Source organism: Pseudorca crassidens, chromosome 17, assembly GCF_039906515.1.
Source record: "Pseudorca crassidens isolate mPseCra1 chromosome 17, mPseCra1.hap1, whole genome shotgun sequence".
Lineage (NCBI taxonomy): Eukaryota > Metazoa > Chordata > Mammalia > Artiodactyla > Delphinidae > Pseudorca > Pseudorca crassidens.
This window is the reverse complement of record NC_090312.1, coordinates 75,050,154-75,056,542: the sequence shown is the minus strand read 5'-3', so window position 1 is coordinate 75,056,542 and position 6,389 is coordinate 75,050,154. Positions and strand designations below refer to the sequence as shown.

General features: G+C 39.7%; 1 long non-coding RNA gene across 1 annotated transcript; it reads right to left on the bottom strand.

Annotated features, from left to right (window-relative positions):
- Positions 1–318: 318 nt before the first annotated feature.
- On the bottom strand, positions 319–2,833 carry LOC137209854 (uncharacterized). The gene is made up of 4 exons (XR_010936136.1): positions 2,646–2,833; positions 1,522–1,659; positions 840–949; positions 319–751 (listed from the first exon to the last, which is right to left on the bottom strand). It is a non-coding gene; the product is annotated as an uncharacterized lncRNA (long non-coding RNA).
- Positions 2,834–6,389: the final 3,556 nt, after the last annotated feature.

Here is a 6,389-nt window from a genome sequence, read left to right as displayed (position 1 = left end):
GGGTTGTGTAATCCCCATGGAAACACCACCAGGGGAACAGAATGTCTGAATACCTGCCACGCCCCACCTTCACCTAATAGGTGGGTAAATAAACCCACTTTGACCAATGGCTACCACTTACTGGACTATGACAGAATGAAAATGTCTGTGCTTTAACAAGACGTGGATTAGGTCCATAAGCCTCCTTGTTCTAAAAAAAAACCAGAAAATATTTGGTGCCAGTTTTTCCTATTGTATGAACATTTCAAAATCCAAATTTTATGGTAAGAGTAATAATGGAAATCTCTTTTCTAAATGTTTATTAAAACATACCACTTATACTGAGCCTGCACGTCTGGAGCCCGTGCTCTGCAACAAGAGAGGCCGCGATAGTGAGAGGCCCGCGCACCGCGATGAAGAGTGGCCCCCGCTTGCCACAACTAGAGAAAGCCCTCGCACAGAAACGAAGACCTAACACAGCAAAAATAAATTCATTAATTAATAAACTCCTGCCCCCAACATCTTAAAAAAAAATCACTTAATAGAATGTGCTTAGGTGAATCTGGACCTCAAGATTTTTTTTTTAACCCTCCGTAGAGACATTTAAGAAAGCAAAAGTGGACTGAGATCGGGCTAAGTTATGGACATTCTACACATTCTTTCTGAGATCGATTTTCTTCAGATTTCAGAAGGTTCTGATGTCATATGATCACGTGACAATCTCCTTGGCTCTGTAGGGCCAGTCTCTCCCTGGGGTAGAGAAAAGATTTCCCTAGAGAGAAGAAACATTTCCAACGTCAGTTACTCTAGGGAATGATCCATTCTACGGCAGGAAATGAAGACTCTGGGAGAGGTATTACCTTGGGTGTTACGAGGTGCGGGCTGTATCCGAGCTATGTGGTCTGGAGACCCTGGCAGCATGTGGAGAGGTAGGCCAGGCACTGAACTGCTGCCGCCCCGTGAAGACCAGCTGCGACGAGGCAGAACAAACTCAGCTGGACGCTCGGGGCCTGGGCCTCCACCGGGGCAGTTTTCTCTGTGCTGTATTTCCTTATGTAATGGGAGTAATGGTTTTAAACCTCCTAATGTAAGTTTACTTTTTTCTTTTCTGCTTCCTCTCTGTGATGACATTTATCCCTACAGGGAAGGGGAAAGCAGCATGGACCAGACTCTGCCTAGGCACCATCCCAGATCCACACGCAGGCTTTGCTTACTGGCCTGTGAAGCCCCCAGTGGGCCTCATCCTCTTCCACAGGTCACACAGCCAGTTGTCTCTGCAGCTACAGACAGCGCCACCCCCTTCTCTCCCGTTGCACTGAGGTGAGGGTACGCTGGGGCTCGTTTGGCATTCCTGTTAGCGTTAAAGCTCCATGGGCCTGACCGTGACCCATAGGATATGGGAGGCAGGGCACGATGCTTCTCCCTTCCTCTCCCCGACTGGACATACAGTCCCTTCATTTATCCCCCCTAAAGACATCCCGGGAGACTGAGCAATGGTCTTGCCATTATGCTCAACAACACATTCCCCTTACATTTTCTTACCCTCCTTCTCTGTGTCACTTGTCCTTCCCCTACTCCTGCTTCTTTGGGATTGCATTTCCCAAATCAAACGTCAGTGTGGCCTCAGGCTCTGCTTTCTCAGGGTGGGCTAGGCTGACACCATAATCCCCAGAGTCCGTCCTTGGAAGAAGGAGGAGATGAAATAAGAGATCTAGCCAGATGGGAAAAAGAAGTGAGAGACAGAATCATAGGATGAAAACATAGACTCTGGAGCCAGACTGCCTGGATTCAAATTCTGGTTCCAACCCTTACTAGCTGGGTGACCTTGGGCAAGTTATCCAGCTCTGAATACATACTTTTCTAAATTGTAAAAACAGAGTGATAATAGAACCTGCTTCACAGGGCTGTTGTGAGGACTGAATGAGCTAATTAGCAGAAGAGTGCCTGATACGTGGTAAGAGCTATATTAGCGTAGCAGCTATTCACCATCACCACCACCACCGTCATCATCCAGGCCGCAAAGGTGCTGGGAGAATGAGGGAGGGGGAAAAAAGAAAAGCAAGAGATTAGCTGCCAGCATCCTTAATTCCAACTCCCATCAAACAAAGGAATGGGAGACTGAGATTGGAGAGGTGTATAACCCCAAGATGGGTGCTCCAGATGGGTCTGAGGGCATCTAAGAACATAGCAGCCAGGGCCTCAGTTCCCTTGGGCACAGCACAGGTGAGGTGAAAGTCTCTCTGAGAAGCATTCGGTTCAGTCCCAGTATTGCTCCAGCGGGGAGCACAGTATCCGTGAACAGAGAGAAGTGAGACGGAGCCCCCAGCTCTGAGCAGGGAATCCAGAAACACCAGCTTGGCAGGGGTGGAGGGGCCCAGGTGTGGGGAGAGTGGTGCAAAGAATTCTGAGAGAATGGGGGGAACCAGGAGATTCTTGGAGACAAGAATGCCCATGGTGCAGCACACTGAGGGCTGAGCTTTGCAGATACTGCAGCCTACATCTGGGGCTGTCAGCAGAGAGACTGGGACAGGACCAAACGTAGCAGGCACCAGTACCAATCACCCACAGGATCTGCAGAATGAGGGGATTTCAGAGGAAGTTGTACATTATCTGGAAAATAGCACGCAGACCAGAGCCACGCGCTCTCATCCCCACAATGGATTTACCTATGATCTTCCCTGCACGGAGGTACCAACTTGGGAAGGCAAAGAGCGGAGGGAACTCTTTAAGACAGAGGGATCACTCCTGAAAGACCTGTGACCTGTGAATGGGTTAAATATTTATCAGAAGATATATTATAAATATTTATATTATATTTATATTTTATTATAAATATATATTTATAAATATAAATAATTTAATATAAATATATATTTATATTATATTAAACGTAAATAAAGTATATTATAAATATTTATCAGAAGGTATATTATAAATCAGGAGGATTCTGATTTATATTTTCATAGAAAATTTCACTTTCTTCCCCTTCGCCCTGCCCCTCCTTCATCAGTGGGAAGGAGAGCCCTGGTGCCAGATATTATCAGTTATAAGCCATGAAGGCAGTTACATTATCTTTGCACATCAGAAGAACTCTCAGAAATAACAGGGCATTCAAAAAGCATCATTGCAGAACTCAGGTGTGTAGAGTAATGATTTCTGACAATAAAATCCTTTGGGGCTTGTAACATTGAATTTTAAGATTTTTTAAAAATCCCCTGGACATTAATATTATCCCTTTAAGACCACTTCCACTTATTTTCTCCTCCAAAGGAGGAATTGGGGTGAGGGAGGTGTGTACCAGACATTCAATGTGTCTGAAATCACAGGGCGCGGGGGGCCAGCCGTGTGCATTCAAAATGGGCAGAATATTCTGCTCCCTTTTCACTGGGGTAAACAGCACATATCCCTTAAGGTCAAGCAAGTACAGAACCTCAAGCATGAATAATTAATAAGGATGTACAAGATGTCAGAACTCACGTTCCCTGGATTTGCTAAGATACAGATAAATTGGAATCTGACAAAAACAAATTGTGTTTAATAACCCTTAAAGACGTGATCTCTGAAGCATTCTGCACTGCTCTGGTTGCCCCCTGTCCAACTTCTTCTATCTCAATTTATAGTTGACAAAGACTAGCGAGAAAAGAATGTTTGAACTTAAGTAATAAAATCAGTTACCAAACCACTTACTTTATCACATATTTAATGTGCTTCCCTACCACCTTTTTAATATAACTTTCTAATCTCTCTATTTAGGGAAGACACATAAAGTATCATTTAGTTTCAGCTGAGAAAGCATCTTCCACAGCCAGCTCTGGGATCAGAGTCACGGAATGAATCATCTTTGCGAACTTTCTTGGTTATGTGGAAGAGATGGGTGGTATAAGGTAGCTCTCCTTAGAGCAGGAAAAGAAAAAGCCCTCTGATACTCCCAAAGCGAAACTTCCCAAGACCGGACATAGTTCTACCCTGGGCAAGACTATGAAAATAGGGAGAAATTATATTGCTATAAGATTCTGTATTCCTCCACATTTTTATCAATCATTTCTCCTTGGGGGACCTTTAAACCTCTCCATTAGTTCTTGACAAATGTTACTCATTTGCCTTTCTCAGATTATCCAAATATTTCCTTCCTTCAAGAACAGATGTGCCCAGTTAGGGAGCAACTGTACGTGTCTCACAATTAAAGGAGAGAAAACATGAGGACCCTAAGTTACTCCAAAAGGAATTTAATACAAATAACCCCTTCCCCACAAAAAAGGAAAGCATTACCAAAACTCAAGGCAGCATTCAAGGTTAAGTGGGTCCAAAGGTTTTCAGCAACTCCATAACTACCTAGAGTTAAATTATGTCTTCAGTGTGTGTCTTTCATGGTGCTGTGTGTGTGTGTGTGTGTGTGTGTGTGTGTGACAAAATAATGCTAATTACAAAACTTTTCTTCAGAGCCTTGACACATCCAAAAAAATAAATATTCCTTTCCTCTATCTCACATAGTTAATTTAGATTGATATTAAGAAAAATTATGGAACTAAAAGTGGGACTAGGAAGGCCACATCATTAAGGGAAAAGGGAAAAATACATGTCACATGTTATCATTCATTGAGTATAAAGACTACATTAAAAAATAATATTTTCTGATAAAGCTGGAACTTCCAACCACTGAGGAAACAATGTATTATTCACTAAATGGTTTTGGAACACACTACCAATCATTTGTACAACAAATTACAGTAGTTCATATATTATAATGCACCAAAATGAATTCCATATAGATTACAGATTTAGATATAAAAGCAAAACCATAAAATACTAACAGAATGTAGGAGTGATGATTTACGTAATCATGGTGTGGAAATGGCCTTTGTAAGAATTGTGTCAAAAGCAAAAACCATTTTAAAAAGGATTAAATTTAATCATATAAATTAGAACTCGTATATTTCAAAGATCCATTGTGAAGAAAAATTAAAGCAATGCAAAAACTCCAGAAAATATATTTGCAATATATGATGAGAAAATAATTGAGATATTGAAAGTCTGTCAGAAACAAATTAGAAAAATGAAAACACCAGTAGAAAAGATTACAAATAAACTTAAAAAGCACTTTACAAAGATGAAATCAATCAGTCCTTAAGCATATGAAAAAATGTACGAAGTACTAGTCATCAAGGAAATGCACATTAAAACAATTATGAGATGCTGTTTTCATCCACCAAATTGCCAAAGATTTTTTAAAGCTAAAGTTCTAGGAATTGGCAAGTGTTCAGAAAAATGGTCTCTCAGAGAAGCATAAATTAATATATATCTTCCAGAAGTCAGTTGGGTGATATGTATGAAAAGAATTGAATTGTTCTTTCCCCTTTTCCCAAGACTCCCACTTCTGGAAATATTCCTTACCTAATAAACGTAAATGGCAATATATTAATATGTATCTGAGAATCACAGAGCAGACTGGCTCATTCACTTCCATTCCAGCTCCCTTGTAGCGTATTTCTGTCAATAAATATAAATCTATATAATCAATTTTAATGACTTCCTAATTGCATTGTGTGGATATGTGATAACTTATGTATCCATGCTAATAGACACTGAGGCCATCTCAAGATTTTGTTTATGTTAAAAATGCTTCAGAGAACATACTACTAAGTACATCTTTGCACATGTCTCCAATTAGTTCCTTAAGATACAATTCCCAGATGTAGAATTACAGAGGCAAAGTGTGCCCATCTAAAGTATAAATACATAGTTGTAAAAACTTGTAGCAATTTATTCCCATCAGTAATACAGGTGCCATTTTTCCATACCCTTGCCTCAGAGAACGTTAATAATCTTTCTAAATATTACCTTTCTTATAGGTAAAAAATAATATCTCATTGCTTTATTTGGTAATTCTTTTTTTGCATATGGAACATGAATTTGCCTATTTTTCTATTATATTAAAAATATTAACTTTGTCTACATGTGCACTGCAAATAGTTTCAACAAATATAGTTGTTTTTGACATTTATGTTAATTTTTTCAGTACAAAATTTTAAAATTTCTACATGGTTATGCCGTTAAACTTTTCCTTTATTGTTTCATTACTTAGTGTCATTTTCCGAAAGTCCTTCCCACCCAGCATAAGTGAAAAAATATTCAGTGCCTTTACTATTTTAAGAATGTTCCATTAGGAAAAATTTTAAACATATATAAAATGGAGAGAATAACACAGAAACACATCACAAAGTCAACAGTTATCAAGCATTTGCAACTGTTGCTGTATGTTATCTTTATATCTGTTTCACCAGGTTTGTTGTTTTTGTTTTTTATGGGTTTTTTTTTGCAAAAGTAATGTAAATCCCTGGTATCATATCACTCCTGTATCATTCATTATGAATCTCTAAAAACAATTTTGTTACAAATCCACAGCTACAGTT